At 42.0% G+C, this 17,104-nt stretch overlaps 1 protein-coding gene and 1 pseudogene across 14 annotated transcripts in view; one reads left to right on the forward strand and one right to left on the reverse strand.

Annotated features, from left to right (window-relative positions):
* Positions 1-17,104, reverse strand: part of CSGALNACT1 (chondroitin sulfate N-acetylgalactosaminyltransferase 1) — a 327,304-nt gene that overhangs the window by 227,039 nt on the left and 83,161 nt on the right. For 5 of the 14 annotated variants that reach the window (XM_038559874.1, XM_038559884.1, XM_038559876.1 and 2 more), the window contains exon 1: positions 4,662-4,815. The exons of 7 other annotated variants lie outside the window; for them this stretch is intronic. The gene's annotated coding sequence lies outside the window, so the exon portion shown is untranslated. Of the gene's footprint in view, positions 1-4,661; positions 4,818-15,746; positions 15,765-17,104 lie in introns of those variants that run through there. 2 more of the 14 variants (XM_038559872.1, XM_038559891.1) reach the window with 2 other exon arrangements.
* Positions 6,321-17,104, forward strand: part of LOC119877062 — a 36,379-nt pseudogene continuing 25,595 nt past the window's right edge.

Genomic DNA, 17,104 nt, shown 5'->3' on the forward strand with positions numbered 1-17,104 from the left:
ATCCTAGATGTTTTTCACAACTTCTTTGCATCAATCTCACAGCATTAATTCTAATCGCCAATTCAAAACGTCCACAGAACCTTTTGCAAGTAATTGTCTGTTTCTAACAAAACTGAATGTTCCTTGGGAGTTGACAATTAGGCATGTGAATCCCCCAGAACTTGTACTAGTGTACTGGCTCTAAAAATATTTTAGTTGAATTTTCTCAGACCTTATAAATTATCATGAAAGTTTTTCATCAAAATCAGATACCAGGTTAAATTCTCATTTTCTTTTTTACATAAGAGTACAGAATGCATACCCTGTTAATCTCTGCCTAGATTGTTGGCTCAAGACTGGCTGATCACCGAACCTTGCTTAGCATGTTGCCTAGACCATTATCTACCCAGACCCTCCAGCAAGGCCCCAGCATAGAGGACAAAGCCATACTTACCACCAACCACCAAGTGGCCTGAAGAGACAGCAGTAAATAATGGCAGAAACAATAATGGCTCACATGTATTGAGTGCTTATCATATGTTGTACTCTGCTCTAGGTGCTTCCCAGGTGCTTCATGTCATACCCTCACAACTATAAGGCAGGTGCTATTATTGTCTCTGGCTTACAGATGGAGAAGCTGGGGTGCAGAGAAATTAACTGATTTTCTCAGTTTCAAGCTGAGATGTGGCCAGGTCTTGATTTAAACTTGGTCAATCTGTTGGGCTCTGGAGTTTACACTCTTAGCCATGATTTCACATACACACCTATAAAGGGCATACCATACTATCCATACATTCTATCAAGGGATCAGAGGAAATAAAAATGTCTTCTCAAAAAGAGAAGGAAGCGGGGAGAGACAGAGGGGGAGACATGAGAGCATGCAATAGGTTCAAACATGCAGTCTTGGAGCCAGACTCCTTTAGCTACATAACCTCAGGCAAATTACTTAATCTCTCTAAGCCTCAATTTCCTTATCTGTAAATTGGGGATAATTATACGTTCTATCACTGCTAATGAGTGGCAGAAGTAAGAATCAACCCCATAATCTTTTCATAACACTATGGTGCCACATCCTCCCGAGGATTATAATCTTTTGAAATTGTGGGGTTTACCAGTGCTTCCATGCTGCCAGCTGGTTTGGAGGCAACTGAGCCTCTACCTAAAATCTCCTAGTGACATTACATCTAAAAAGTCTGGGGTTCCTAGTCAATCAGTGTGCCATCACACAAGACACACCAGATAGCAAAGAAAAGCCATCCTCTTCCTCACAAATGGCTCCATTTAGCTCAAGGCGGGTACTCAGAGTCTACCTATAGGTAACCCCCTCTATCAAAGGTAAGCATCACCAGCATCTGAAAGCACCAGAGTCTCCTGACCAGAACACCCACTCCTTTCTCCACACAAAATAAGATTCTTAAATAGGGTAAGCATCCACAAAATCTCAAGAGTGAATTCATTCTATTGGCTTAGGACCTTTTTGCTCCTTCCACCCAGGAGCTGCAGTGCTCAGAGCTTCATTCCATCAGCCCTGCAAGGGGCCTGGAAACCGGGCACAGGCTCTGCTCAGAGCATGTGAAGATGAGTCACCGACTGGGAAGTGGCTCATGCTATCATCACCCAGCACAGTTCCTTGGTGGAATGCTGCAAAGTCTTGCATACTCACTGTACACAGCACCAAGCAAAGCAGATTATAAAATGAAGGTAAAAAATAAAAATGAAAGACCGTCTAGAATCTAAAGAATGCACCAAACCAGCAGTGTCTGTGTGGGGGTTCTGGTAACATGGCTCACACTTTCTGCTGAGACTTTTCAAATGCCCTGGAATACAGTACTATTATTACTATATAGATTTTTTTTTTTTTTAGGTAACACAGGAAACATGTAGCCTGGATTAGAAGAGACAGAGGATCTTCATCCCTGATCTATTCCATGATCATCTGCATTATGCTTCTATAAAAATAATTGAACAGATAGCAAGAATATTATTATTATGGAAGGATAATAATCCTTCCTCTTTTTTCACGAACCCTACAGGTCATGTGTATTTCAACTTCTAATAGGAGTCCTATGGAGTCATGGATATGTCCTGCCTTTCCACCTCCTCAGTATGAAATTTCATGTGTGAATAGTGTCTCTTCTAATGAAACTTAAACTTACTTTGACTAAAGAGTGTCCTTTCACCCTAAAATTTCAAGATTTGGTGAATAAGCCCATATTCCTTATCAACCATTCCCAGTCTTCACTATTTCAGGATTAAGAGGTTAGATATTTTTAGCATCTCCCTTCCAATAGCAACTCCTTTGTTTTTGTTTTTGTTTTTTTAATTTTTTAAAAATCTTTTATTTATTCATTGGAGACAGATACTGAGAGAGAGAACATGAGCATGGGGGGAGTGGCAGGGGGAGAGGGAGAAGCAGACTCCCCACTGAGCAGGGAGCCCAATGTGGGGCTCAATTCCAGGACCCTGGGATCATGACTTGAGCAGAAGGCAGACACTAAACCATCTGGGCCACCCAGGTGCCCCAGCAACTCCTCTTCTACTATCATTTAAAGTTGTCTCTCTCTGAATTTCCACCAGCTCCTGCTTTTCTTTTTTAAAAAAGATTTTATTTATTTATTCATGAGAGACACACGCACAGAGAGAAAGAGAAAGGCAGAGACATAGGTAGAGAGAGAAGCAGACTCCTCGCAGGTAGCCCAACACGGTACTCGATCCTAGGACTCCAGGATCATATCCTGAACCAAAGGCAGACACTCAACCACTGAGCCACCCAGGTGCCCCACTCCTGCTCTTTATTGAAATTCAGTAAGTAAAACAACTGCAACATAAACTTATGTTCCCAACACTGTCATTAATTTTTTTAACGATTTTATTTATTTATTCATGAGAGACACAGAGAAAGAGGCAGAGACACAGGCAGAGGGAGAAGCAGGCTCCATGCAGGGAGCCCGATGTGGCCCTTGATCCCAGGTCTCCAGGATCACACCCTGGGCGGAAGGCGGCACTAACCCGCTGAGCCACCTGGGCTGCCCAACACTGTCATTAATTTAAAAAAATCAAAGTTAAATAGTAAGATGATGTTTTAGTTAACAAGGTTTGCATCATCCAATAATTGTATGCAATCGGAACAGTTAACAACTGTGCATTACTTGTAAACAGCATTTCCTCTTCATGGGAAAGCCTCTATTATTCTATCATTTCCTCTTTCCTGATAGGAAATCTTTAAGTCCTGAGGAGAAACATAGCAGCGGGCCTACACACAGAAAATACTCTGCTAGCTGGATGCTGAGGCATCTGCAGTAAACATCAGAAGGAGATGATATTTGTTCTTTTTCACTCCTTTGGTCACAGTGGCCAACACTGGTTAATACTCTCATTTGGCTCTGTCACTGCCAGCCACCGTGAGTCATGGGGAGAAGGCAGGACCATCTGAGGTGGCATTAACAGAGCGGCCACCCTCTCCCACACCCAGCCTCCCGGAGCCTTCAGCCACTCTGCCTCCAGCTCTCCACCCACAGACGCCCCTGAAGGCAGAAACCCAGGCCCGGGCTGCCTCAAGAGTCAAACGCATCTGTAAGGACAAAAGGGGAGGGTGACTTAGTGCAACACATGCCTGGAATAGGACACAGTGTAGGATGCGCTCTCTCTGTGTATCTATTATGTATCTCATCCATTGTGGTCACTCTGCCTTGGCAATGCCACCAATCTCCCAAACAGCTGGGAAAACATTTCCCTGGAACGACATCAACATATTGAAAGACAACCACAGTCCTGAAGATGGATTTGTCCATCTTCCATGGTTTAGGGTCAGGCCTGCACTTCTATTTGTTGTTTTTTTTTTTAATCTCCTACCATCGTTTACAGCTAAATACTACGAAAACCCTATGTTTTCTTCGGATCATTATTTTTCTTTTTTCTTTCTTTCTTTTTTTCTTTTCTTTTCTTTTCTTTCTTTTTATTTTTTGTGAGCAAAGCAATAGAAGTTTATTAAACCAAGATACAGAGAAAGCTCTCAGAAGTGAGAGGGGTCCTCACAGGGTTGCCCTATTTTTCTTTTAAACCTCTCCCCCAGCCCCAGAACATCTAAATGCAAAACATAGTGGGAATCACTTACTGGAATGAAATATTTCCAGGGAAAATCCACAGTTTAAAACAACCAGTGACCTCACACGGAATGTGCCTTTCCCCCTAGGATGGTGGGTTCTGACAACGGGCTCCCTTCCAAACTGCACGGCATTCATGCACTCGGGAGCTGGAAACAGACAATCCTGAGGCTACAAGGACAGCCTTATTGACATGCCAGGCATGTGTGGTCAGGGATGGCAACCTCCCTGTAAGCTTCAACAGCTCAAACCTTGGACGACGTTATGAAGAATGATTACCAATCGGAGAGGGGAGGGGCACTAGGAGAAAGTGCATATGTGATACTGAAAGACACAGATATATGACCCGAAACAACTTCAACAAAACGTGATACTACATTTCTATTGCGTAAAAATTTCAATTCATCAAGATGGAATCTTAAGTATGAGAACAGAAAAGAGCCAAGGATATGACCCAGCCCTCCTCCTCCCCACAACTACAATTCTGTCCTCTTAGTTTGACACGACCCCCAAATTGCCTTCAGATCTGGCTTTGGGCAGACACTGGCATTTTTAAAACAATAGATAAATGTCACTTACTATACAAGATTAAGAATAGCACTCTTCTCACAGCAAAGACTTTTCTGATATCCAGCAGAGGGACTCCCAGCTGGAGAGGACACAGCGATGGCTGAGACACTCTTCTATGTCCTTAGAGGGACCCATGCCATGGCTCCAGCCAGGCCCTGAGAAATAGAGCAGCTTGTTCCCATTACCTCTTGGGATGGATATCCTTTCCCCAAATGTCCTCAGATTCACATTTTATGCTGAAAACATTTTTCAAAGCTGTAAACCTAGGAGTGAAATGAAGCCATTACTGGTTTTACAGGGTTGCTGAATAAAGAATTGCATTTTTACTCCTCTTCAAAATAAAAGACAAATTTGTTTGTAGAAGTGCTCACTACTGAATTGTGTTAAATAACCTGTGGCTCCTTTAGGCATTTAACATAGTGTTTTAAATAGCCACAAAATGTCTATTTACTTCCAGCTAGCCTCCTAAGATAATAGGTAGGAGCCAGAACTCAGAAGGAAAAATCAAGAAAAGGCAAGTATCTCAAAGGTACTCGGGCTATGAGTGGACTTTTAATGGAACATAAAAGCTCTTATTCACAGCCTGTGTTGAAATCTCCCTGCACAGTGATAACTCACCACGCCTCTTTCAAACATCCAGCCTGAGATCCCATGGCCTCTCACCACCGTCTTGGTCGACATGCAACCCCAGGTCAGAACCACAGTCCACCTAACACAGAATTTGGTCCTGTCGTCAGAACCAAAGTAGACTTGTAGCCTAATTAGGCATGATGCTCTCCCCTGTAAAAGGACAAAGACCATGCATGTCCCCTGTACTTAACACATTACATAAGGGTGTGGGGTATATTTGGGATAATGGATACCTAGAAATGTATTATCTCCAAGGCAAGAGAGCATGCACTCTATTCTTTTAAACTTGACATTTCAACTTCCAAGAGGTAACCTCCTGGTTGCACCTCCCAGGATGAGGTCGAGGGCTAGTGTTCACCTACCCACATTCTGGATGCTTTTTCCAGACTTTTTATCTGCAGCTTCCACTTTTTCTAGTCAGTTTCCTTCTCTTCTCAAACTCTATTCATGACAGCTTTCACACAGCAGTCCAGATGTGGGTTATTTTAACTACTGGAGTCACTTTCAATTGTTTGTCTAGCAGCTTGACTCTGGGCCACCTTCCTGATACTTCCCTTGATTTCTGTGAAACGTTAAGGAGGAGGAGGGTGTTCTATGCTCTCCTAAAGCTAACAGAACCCAGGTCAACATGCTGGAAAAGGAGGAAGAGGATATTCCATCAGTGTTCTTCCCACAGCTCCACAGCCCAAGTTACTGGCCCTTTGCAGTCAGAGCATGAATGTAGCTGAGGAATGAAAGCATTCCAATCTGTGGCCCTCACTTTACAACTAGGGAATGGAGACCCAGACAAACGCAGGCCCTGTGAAGAGAACCCATCACTTTTCCTTCTATTCTTGTTAGCTATTTCACCCAAGTTACGTATTTCAGCATTTTCTCCCCAAAAGACATGATTTGTATTCTACCCTGTTATCTAAATGTGAAATGATTTGAGTGCTACTTCACATAATGGTCAGAAAAACAGTTGTACTGTCACACTCCCTTGGAACAAAGCAGGACTGGAATAAAGATAGGTCAAGAACCTAAATCCAACATGACCACATGACGACATTAAGGAAAAGGTATCTGTGACTGAAAACATAGCACCGTCTCCCTCGAATGAGGCACACTTCAAAAAGCTGAGAAGACCCTTCACCACTCTGTGAGGGAGAATGTGAAAATCATAGGCCATGAAGTTACGCAACAGAGAATGGAATGTGAAACTATACTATACACATATTTGCTTTGTAAGAGTATTAAATATTAGTAAGAATTCAAAAATTTGATAAAACAAATGAAAAAAGCATTAAACTCCATAAATGATCATGGAATTTCCTTCAACTAAATATTTTAGAAGGCAATATAATTAGAGTACAGATGATAGCTTCTATGAAAATGAAGATATTAAAGTTGAAAGGAAGGAACTGCAAAAATTCAAATATTAGAAGAACCTAGAAATGCATTAAGAAAGTAAAAACCTGAGCATCCTTTAATGTCCAATGGGAGGGGAAAATCTAGCTCTGAAAGGTATGACATAGTAATCTACACAATGAGAGAGTATTGACAATTTTTTTGTTTTTTATTCAAAAATGCAAAACAAGGAAAGGCAAAAATCATAAGTAATGTCACCATTTGTTTTAAAAGTATGTCAAGTGAGAAAAGACTTCATTTCTTCTTCCATTCATTCCATCTCTCCCCCCTACATCAAGCCACCTCAATGATACAGTTTGAGGACCAATGCCTGTTTCCCCATGCACAGAGCCTCAGCTCAGATACACACACACACACACACACACACACACACACACACACACTTCTTTTTAAAGATTTTATTTATTTATGCATGAGAGACACCGAGAGAGAGAGAGGCAGAGACACAGGCAGAGAGAGAAGCAGGCTCCATGCAGGGAGCCCGGTTGTGGGACTTGATCCCAGGACTCCAGGATCATGCCGTGGGCCGAAGACAGGCGCTAAACCGCTAAGCCACCCAGGGATCCCCCCCATATACAACTTTTACAAAAATTGACAAACATTCTACATTTGAGTCAACTTGCTTCCTCTCTGAATATATTTTAAAATTTAAAAACTAAAAAAGTAACAAGTTGAATCTTTTTTAAGAAATAGGAAAAAAAGAATTCTTTTTTTTTTTTATTAGTTTCAGAGGGAGAATTTAGTGATTCATCAGTTGCATGTAACACCCAGTGCTCATCACATCCGGTGCCTTCCTTCATGCCCATCACCCGGTTACCCCATCCCCCCACACCACCTCTCTAGCAACCCTCAGTTAAAAAAAAGAATTCTTAAGTAATTAATCAAATACTTTGTGAATAACTCAAACCCACAGATTCCTAGCTGTATATTTCTAAACTGTTTATCTATTTCAAGTAAGAAAATGCTATAAATCACACAGAGTTAGGAATATATCCTTTGCTAAACTTTTGAAATAGTATGAAAAATAATTTATGGGTTTCCAGTGGTTGTGGTTTGGATTCTTCCCCCTCAATATTTTTTAATATTTTTTAAAGATTTTATTTATTTATTTGACAGAAACAGAGAGAGAGCACAAGCAGGAGAAGCAGCAGGCGGAGGGAGAGGGAGAAGCAGGCTCCACGCGGGGAGCCTGATGTGGGACTCGATCCTGGGATCCCGGGATCATGACCTGAGCCGAAGGCAGATGTTCAACCGCTGAGCCACCCAAGCATCCCTAGCTTTTCAATTATTAATAACAAAATCTCATTAAATATATATGTGCACACATATGTTATGCCCTCGACAGTGCTCGAATCACTGCCCCTATATCACTCTCGTGCCATCTCCTGAAGGGTCACAAACATTTATTTTATATATGGGACACCCAGGACCAGCCAGCTTGGAAGTCTGTGACGTCAGGTTGGAGACCAGAACTGTTTATACGCTAGGGAAGAGAAGTAGAAAATAGAAGCCTTTTTCTCAAGAAGCTTGTCATTTACTTGCAGAAAAAAGATAGCACATGAGACGAGGGGAGCATATGTGTGTTTAAAGTATTTCTATGGTTCTTGTCTTAAAATAGATTCCACCTGGCTCCCAGCAGCGGCAGCTCTGGCCTGGCTGGTGACCGTCCATGGTGAACATGGCTCCTCCACAGGCCGGAGCTGCGAAAGAAAGCGGGCGAGGCCTGTCAGGCTGGCCTCCCTGAGCACCAGGCTTGGCACACTCTGTCAGCGCCATGGGGATGCAGCGGACTAAGGCCACAGTCGTCACAGAAGGCCATAAAAAGACAGCAGGCATCTGAAGAAAACCGTGACCCGGGGAAGATACAGACCAGGAAGGAGAAAGGAGCAAGGCATGAAGGAGGCCGCTACCAGCGTAGGCGGAGACTGGGGAAGGTTCCAAATCCAGCACAAAACCACCCCGGAGCCCACAAGCACTTTAACGTTTCATATGGATTGTGTTCTCTACATACAACCAGAGGCCTGATTCTGCCCTGTTCCATCAGCCGTTCAGCCCTCTGCCCCAGGTCAACAAGCAAGGTCTGCATGAGGAATTCAGACTCCACTCTGTCTGTTTTTTTTAAACTTTCCCCCCCTCCTACTATAGAGGGAATCCATGTTTATTAGGATTAATAGGAATTAATTCCTATTAAAATAGGAAAAATTGAGAAAAGAAAAGAAAAAAAGGAATAGCCATCATAACTCTTCCACATTTCCTTCAACATTTATTCAATAGTTTTTTTGTTTGTTTGTTTGTTTGTTTGTTTGTTTTTTAGGGTCTATCACATGCCAGACACTGGGCTAGGCTTATTTGGACACATCAGTGAACAAAATAGAAAAAAGAATTCCTGCAGCCCTACAACTTATATTCTAGCAGGACAGTAAAACAACAGCAATAAGAGGCACAAGTAAACTATAGAGTATGTTAGCAAGTGTAAGGAAAGGGGAATAGCAGGGCAAGGGCAAGGTGAGTGCACGTGGGGGCAGGGTGGCCGCAATTTCAACATCGCAACCCAGGTGGGCCAGATTGAGGACACAGCAGTACCAAATTGAGATTGTACTGTTTACAGGCTTTTCTCTCCACTTATTAAATGGTATTTCCCCATGCCATTAAACATTCTTTTGCAATATGAGTTTTAATGACTGCAGAAAACTCCATCTCATGAATGCACCATAATTAATTTCATCAGTCTGCACTATGGGGCAATTAGATTTTCTTCCTCTTTTTTTTTTAAATTATAAATAACACTTCTATTTCGTCAAGAGAAATGTAAAGAAATGGAATTACATAGAATAGAGCACAAACAGTGTTAAGGCTCGTGGTATACTTTAATTGCACAGAGCAGAAATATCTTGGAAGCCATGTGCTCAGACTCCTCCCTCCGTTTCTGGCAAGGTTCCTGCCACCCACACCTGACAATCTTTTCATCAGATTCACAGAAGTGCTCTAGCTTCCCCATCCCTCCACTATCAGCTATTCTGTTCATCAGAGAGGGACTCTTCCCTAGACACCTACCTAGCACAGTGACTGGTATAGAGCAGAACATGCAATAAATATCCACTGGATTAATAAATGAACAAAAAAATGAATGAGTACTGTAAAAACACTCAGGCTTTCATACAGCCAAAAAGATGCTAGAAATTCTTCCTCCCACTAAAGCTCTCTTCACCAAAAGGAATGAGTCATTTCTCAGACATATTCAGCAACCTCCTAACAGGGCTGCAAAGTATTTCCCTTCATGCCTTTAAGATGCTGGAAACTGCCATATGCCCTGGACAACTAGAGAATATGATTAAATACCCAAATTAAATGCTAAATAGCATACAGAGACTGCAGAACACATTTCCATTATTTTCCCTCCTTCTAGTTAAAGATGACAATTATGTAACAGCTTACCCTTGAAACAGAAGTGAGAAGTATATCTTTTAATAGATCATAAGCCAGTATTCACCCTAAATTCCAACCATAGCATTAAAGCAGCAACTCCCATCAAAACAAAGCACTTATACTATCACATACAGAAGGAGGAAAAAAGCCTTAAAACAATATACATAAAATTTGACAAACAAGAAAATACTGCACTTGAAAAAGCAAAAACAGAACAGGACACATCAGTTATTTACCACCCAAGCTGGTTCATTATGGGACCATCTACTGAGCAATAATAGCTCCATTGTTAAGGCAATGGAAAACTCTGAGTTGTAAGCACTACATGACTGTTAGAATTACATCCTCAAAATCCTCCTTCCTAACACCCACTTTCAGAAGTCAGAAGTAAATCCAGAAAGCCATCTCAAAACACGTCCTAATTTATAATGTAGCCTTAGAAAAAACAAGAGGCAGATGTCCTCATACTCACCAGCAGTGAGAACACACCTTAGGGTGACAACTGTCCTCTCTTTGAACCCACAAGGCCACTGCACTAAAAAATGGACTCTGATGCAAAGAACAAAAATGATACGAATTTTTGAGTGTTCACTGGCTTTCTAGGTTCAATATCTGAGCTACATAACTACTGCATCTTCACAACCAACCTGCCTGTGCCTCGGAGGTGCTGAAAGTAGAGGAGATAAGGATTCTAGCCACAGAAGATGACTTTAAAGTTTGCTCACATCCAGGGCTAAACATCTGCATAATAACTCTTCACTCTGTCATTCATGATCATGGACCTGTTCACAGCAGAACAAGATTGCAGAGATAATGCAGCTAAAGTGGCTACATACAATGTTGGCCGTGCTGGTTTCCACACTGTTGTGTTCCACCTTGTTGGTCTTTAAGATGCACTATGTGATACTAGAATGAAAGCTCAATATTTCCATCTTTTTTTTAAGATTTTATTTATTTATTCATGAGAGACCCACACACAGAGAGAGACAGAGACAGAGACAGAGAGGTAGAGACACAGGCAGAGGGAAAAGCAGGTTCTATGCAGGAAGCCTGATGTGGGACTCGATTCCGGGTCTCCATGATCACGCCCCAGGCTGAAGGCGGCGCTAAACCACTGAGCCACCCAGGCTGCCCCATATATTTCCATCTTTGATTACAATAGCTATCCTTAGAATAAAATAGCCCAGTGAGGACCAAGAACTGAATCCAAGTAGGTAAGAGTTAGAAATTAATTCAGCTGTTTCTACCAAGGCACTAATATTCTGTACTCCAAATGTGGGCTTGTGGATGCCAATATCTTCAAACATATCATAACAATTCTTCATCCTTCTTTTAATGCAGAACATTTGAAAAAATATTGGAGGACAACTGTACTGAATTCCTTTTTGTGAAGAAATACTTTAATTATATCGTTTACCTTTTAATTTGTTCATTCAATAAATATTTATTGAGTGCCTATTGTGTGCTAGGCACTGTCCTAGGCATCTCAGATACAATACTGGAAAAATAAATACAAAGGACTTGTCATCAAAGAGCTTATGCTAACATGTCAGGTTTGATGAGTGCTATGGCTAATGCAGGCTAAGAGGGGACAGAGAGTCATGGGGGCAAGGCTCTCTGAGGAAGTGATAGCTGAACAGAGATTAAAAGGTGAGTGAACCAGAGAGCCCTGCAGATATTGGGAGAGAGAAGCATTCCAGGTGAGGAATAGCAAGTACAAAGGCCCTGATGTGGGAGTATAGTAAAAGGGTTGAAGAACAGCTATAAGCTGTGTAACTGAAGCCAGATGAGTAAGGAGAGCAATGGGAAAAAGCAGGAATGAAGGATGGTTAGAGGTTACCTAGTACCTTAAGTCACTGGAAGGACTTGAGCTTTTATGCACAGTGAGATAGTCATCTATAGGGGTGAGGGGGCTGAGCAAAAGCTTAACATACCCTCTGACTCACTAGGGTGAAGAACAGCCTGGGGCTAAAGTATGGAAGCAAAGAGAGCAGTTATGAGATTCCTACAGTTCTATAGGTGAGCAATGATGACAACATGGAAATGGTAAGAAGCTGTCTGATTTTAGCTATACTTTGAACAATGCTGTCAAGATTAGCAAAGACTTGGATGTGCGGTACGAGCAATGGAGAGGGGCCATGGACATCTCCAGGTATCTGGCCTGAGCAACTGAAGGCTGTAGTCATTGTTGGAGTGGGGAAGGCTGTGGGAAGAGAGGTAGGTGGGAAGATGGAGAATTCAGCCTTAGACTCATGAGGTTGAGATGCCTGTTTGATATCCAGAAGAAGTACAGTTCAGGCAAGACTTTCAGGCACGAGGTTTACCTTGATGTTGCAAATACAGCATTTAAAATCATGGCACTGTCATAGGGGTGAATGCCCACAATAGTCACCCTTCCTCTGATCACAACCAGAAACTCTGGACAAAATACAAAAAGCAGGTACCCAGAACTATGAAAAGGAAAAAAAGCAGGCAGACTGTGGCTTTATTAATGGAAACATACTAGCATAAAGACAGACATACAGAACAAAGGAATAGAATGAATTTCGACAAGAGTGCCAACACTAATTCAATGGGGGAAATGATAGTCTTTTCAACAAATTATGTAGGGAAAACTGGATAGCCACATGCAAAAGAATAAAGGTGGACCCTTACCTTTCACCCTATACAAAAATTAGTACAAAAATGGATCCAAGACCTAAAACTATAAAACCCTTAGAAGAAAACATAAAGCAAATGCTTTATAACATTGGATTTGGCAACGATTTCATGAATATGACACCAAAGGCACAAGCAAAAAAAAGAAAAAATGTCAAACTGGACTTCATGAAAATTTTAAAATTTTGTGCATCAAAAGATAATATAGAGTTAAAAGGCAAACCACAAAATTGGAGAAAAGATTTTCAAATTATATATCTGATAAAGAATATCCAGAATGTATCCAGAAAACATCTAAAACTCAACAACAAAAAAGCCAAACCAATTCAAAAATGGGCAAAGGATCTGAATAGATATTTCTCCAAAGATGTACAAATGGAAAATGGAATTGAAAAGATGCTCAACACCACTATGGTACTATGAGGAGGTGCTGAGCAAGCTATCCATGTGAGTGAACCTCCGAGGAATGATGCCAAGTAAAAAACACCAACCCCAATAGGTTGCATACAGTTTCATCTCATTTCTATCACATTCTTAAAATGATAAAATTACAAAAATGGAGAGCAGATTAGTAGTCACCAATGGAAGAGGAAGAAGGACGGGAATGGAGTGTCCCTCCATGAGGGCACCATGAACTATTTTGGGCTGTGTCTTGACTGTATCAAAGTCAATGATCATTAGGGAAATGCAAACCAAAACTACAACGAGGTACCATGTCACACCCATTAGGATGGCCACTATCAAAAAACAAAAATAAAACAAAAAATGGAAAGTGTTGGTGAGGATGCGGAGAAATTGGAGCCCTGGTACACTGTTGACAGGAATGTAAAATGTTTTCAGCTATGGAAAACAGTATGTCACCTCCTCAAAAAATTAAAAATAGAATTACCATCTGACCCAGCAATTCGGCTTCTCAGTATATACACAAAAGAATTACAATCCCCAACCTCACCTTTCCCCTCACCTTCTCCCCCAACCCTCTTTCTCGGTCTCTCTTCTTTTCTCTTGAGGCCTTGCTCAGAGGATGGGCTCCAGTCATAGAGGTCCACAATCATACAAATCTCAAACAGAAACCCCATCTGTCTGGCTCCTATGTGCCAAGAAGTGTGAGTGGAACTACAGAGAGGAGACAACTAAAGAAGGGGATCCCCCAGTTCTGCGTGAGCCCACTCCAGTCTCAGAGTCACCCCTGAGTTGCATAGGGGTGCAGGGAAGACCCAAAACAGAGCACAGAAGCTTTGGAAAACTGAACCACATGGGAACTAGTACTCAAAGAGGGTGACGTAGGACTAGTGGCCTGAACCTAATCATCGTGACTGCCTGCTTAAAAAAATATATAGATAAACTCCTCCAAGATTACAAAAGGACCCAGGGTTTATACAACATAACATTCACAGTGTTCAGGACAATGCAAAGTGACTCAATGCACAAAGAGCCAGGGAAATGTGACCAATGCTCAAGGGAATAAACAATCAATAGATGCTGACCCCCACATGACCCAGATGTTAGAAATATCAAGTAAAGACTTTACAGTAGCTGATATAGTGCTATTCCATGAGGAAAACTATCTTCAAATCAGTGGAGAGCTGGGTGTTCCCAGCAGAGAGACAGAAACTATAAAAAAAGGAACCAAATGGGATAGAATTGAAAACCAGGAGTGGGTTCCACAGTGCATTTTTTAAGATGAAAGAGATCTCTGTAGGCTGATAGGGCTAATCAAGGAGAGAGGGAAAATTAAGGATGCAGGGAGCATAGATTAACTTCAGAGTCCTTGAGTAAGTGGAAAGGGACATAATGCAGTCCACGAGGCAGGCAGGTCTTGGGTAGGTACAGACAACAGTATGGAGATGTAAACAGGAGGGAAATTAAGAGTATGTAAGCACTGATGTGGTGGGCGTGTAGTTTCAGCACCAAAAGGTGATACTGTCTTCAAAGTGTTTTTACTTTATCAGTCAAATAAGAAGCAAGGTCACCAGCCAATATTAAGGAAGGGTAAGGAGATGCAGGAGGTTTAAGGAGAAAAGAAAGGGTGTGGAAAAGTCATTTTGAAAAGTGAGTATCTAGACAGGGGAGAAGTGCACATTCAGCAAGGCTATAGGATTCCTTTGTAGACAAGGTTAAAGGTCACAACAACTGGAATTTTCAAATTGTCCAAAAAACATTATATCCTACTAAATGCTAGTCAGCCACATTGTAACCAATCCATTCCCTCAGGAACTAATCCAAATGTTAGACGTTAATTAAGCCTGAGCCCCCAGCACTGGGGGCAAAGGGCTGGATAGGAAGTGGAAAGAGGTCTCTGGATGTTTGCTTTGTGACAAATATACCACATCAGATCAGATGGTGGGAATTAGTGTAGAAGACTGAAATCTAGCAAGCAGACAAAAGTCAGGAGAGGGGGAGGGAAGCTCCACACCCATCAAATAACAAATGGCAGAACATAAGAATTATTGGGAGAAGCCACAAAGAAAGATCGCTCCACTTTAGAAAGTTTCGTCTCATTTTTGTCCTCATAGCTGAGCAGTTACTGATGGTGTTTGACATAAACACAAATCAGGCACCCAAGTGAAAAGGTAAATAGGCTTAAGGAATATCCCTACTAGCTTATTAAGAAAAGAAAGTCCAGGGTAGCCCTGATGGCTCAGCAGTTTAGCGCCACCTTCAGCCCAGGGCCTGATCCTGGAGACCTGGGATGGAGTCCCACATTGGGCTCCCCGCATGGAGCCTGCTTCTCCCTCTGCCTGTGTCTCTGCCTCTCTCTTTGTGTCTCTCATGAATAAAAAAATAAAATCTTTAAAAAAAAAAAAAAGAAAAGAAGAGAAGAGAAAAGAAAATCCGGACAAATAGTGCACAGAAGTCAAGAGAAAAGCCATAACTGAAAGAACTTAGAGACAGCAGAAAGGAATCGAAAGGAGTTCCCGGAATGGAACAAATCCAAAGTCTTAAACACATAAAAAGAAAGAAATTCTGTACCTCTTACTCATGAAGGAGGACTCTTCAGAATATGAAATACCTCTTGCTGAATAGGCAATATCTTCAAACTAAGGAGGAGGTGCCAGAAAGCACCATTAAGGAATAGATAGGAAACACCTCCCAGCAGTGACAGGAAATCCCTGGTGACAGTGACAAAGATGACAAGAAGAACAGAAACCACAACACCAATGAGCAACCAATGACTCTGGCTGTCCAGGTTCTTGTGAAGGTATATTTATCAAGAGAGGAAGACAGAACCTGATTTATAGATAGACATGTAACTTTGAAATATTTATTTGGACACATGGTACATGAGCCTCCAGGGACACTCCTGCCCTAGGCCTGACAAGTGTTAGGGGTGGGGCTGTCCCTCCTGCCCCTGCTTCCAGCCACCAGGCAATGTGCCATGAAGGTCTAATCAGAATGTCTGCTAATGATATGGCAAACTAAATTATTTCCCTTCCTAGGGGCTCTTCTGAATTAGAAGTAAAATGGTTCCCAGCATTCCCCAAACAGGTTCCCTAAATTTCACTCCCATGGGTGTACTTCCCTCTGCCACACACCCACACACACGAGATCACAAAGATGACCCGTGTCATCACCACCCCTGGGACTTGTGGTCTTTCCCCTTCTGGTTCTCTCAAAGTAGAACAGTCATTGACACACCCTAGGGTAGAAGCCCACAAATTATGTTGCTTCAATGTGAAACAAGGTTCAAGTAAAATCGGTCTAAACCACAGGTAAGTCATCGATACAAGTCTCCGGTTACTCACCTCCCGAGCCACGCCATGGCACAGCCTGGAATGAGCCTGTCTGCCCACGTTTGAGGTCTGGTTCTAAGCAGTCTCTCCAGTAAACACAGATGAGGAATAACATAGTCCCATTCTGCCTTGAGAAGCAGGGTGCTGCAGCCAGGGCCCCCCACAAATCCAACAGCACATCACCATCAGCAAATGCCCAAACTTTAGGAAATTCCTATTAGCTGTGTTTATCTATGGGTATTCAGTTTGGTGTCCTTTATACATTGAGGAGCAGGTAAAACAAGTTACCCTGAACACAGATCCCTTTGAACAATCCTGGGGAAACTGATTTGCCATTATCAGATAGCACAGACAGGGTGTGTACTCTCACAGGGCCACCGTCGAGTTAAATGTCTGATCAGGATATGTGATTTGATGTGCGCTGTAGCTGAATCTGTGCTATGTGACTTGCACATTGTCAGACTTTCAACGATTTATAATAAATTCTACAAGTTCTGTGTGTCCTAACCTTTTCCCTAATTTGCTCAATCGCAATTATTATCATAGTAATCCTGCCTTATCAGGTCACCATGCCCTGAATCCCTTCCACAGCCGAAG

The sequence above is a fragment of the Canis lupus genome, chromosome 16 (assembly GCF_011100685.1).
Source record: "Canis lupus familiaris isolate Mischka breed German Shepherd chromosome 16, alternate assembly UU_Cfam_GSD_1.0, whole genome shotgun sequence".
NCBI lineage: Eukaryota > Metazoa > Chordata > Mammalia > Carnivora > Canidae > Canis > Canis lupus.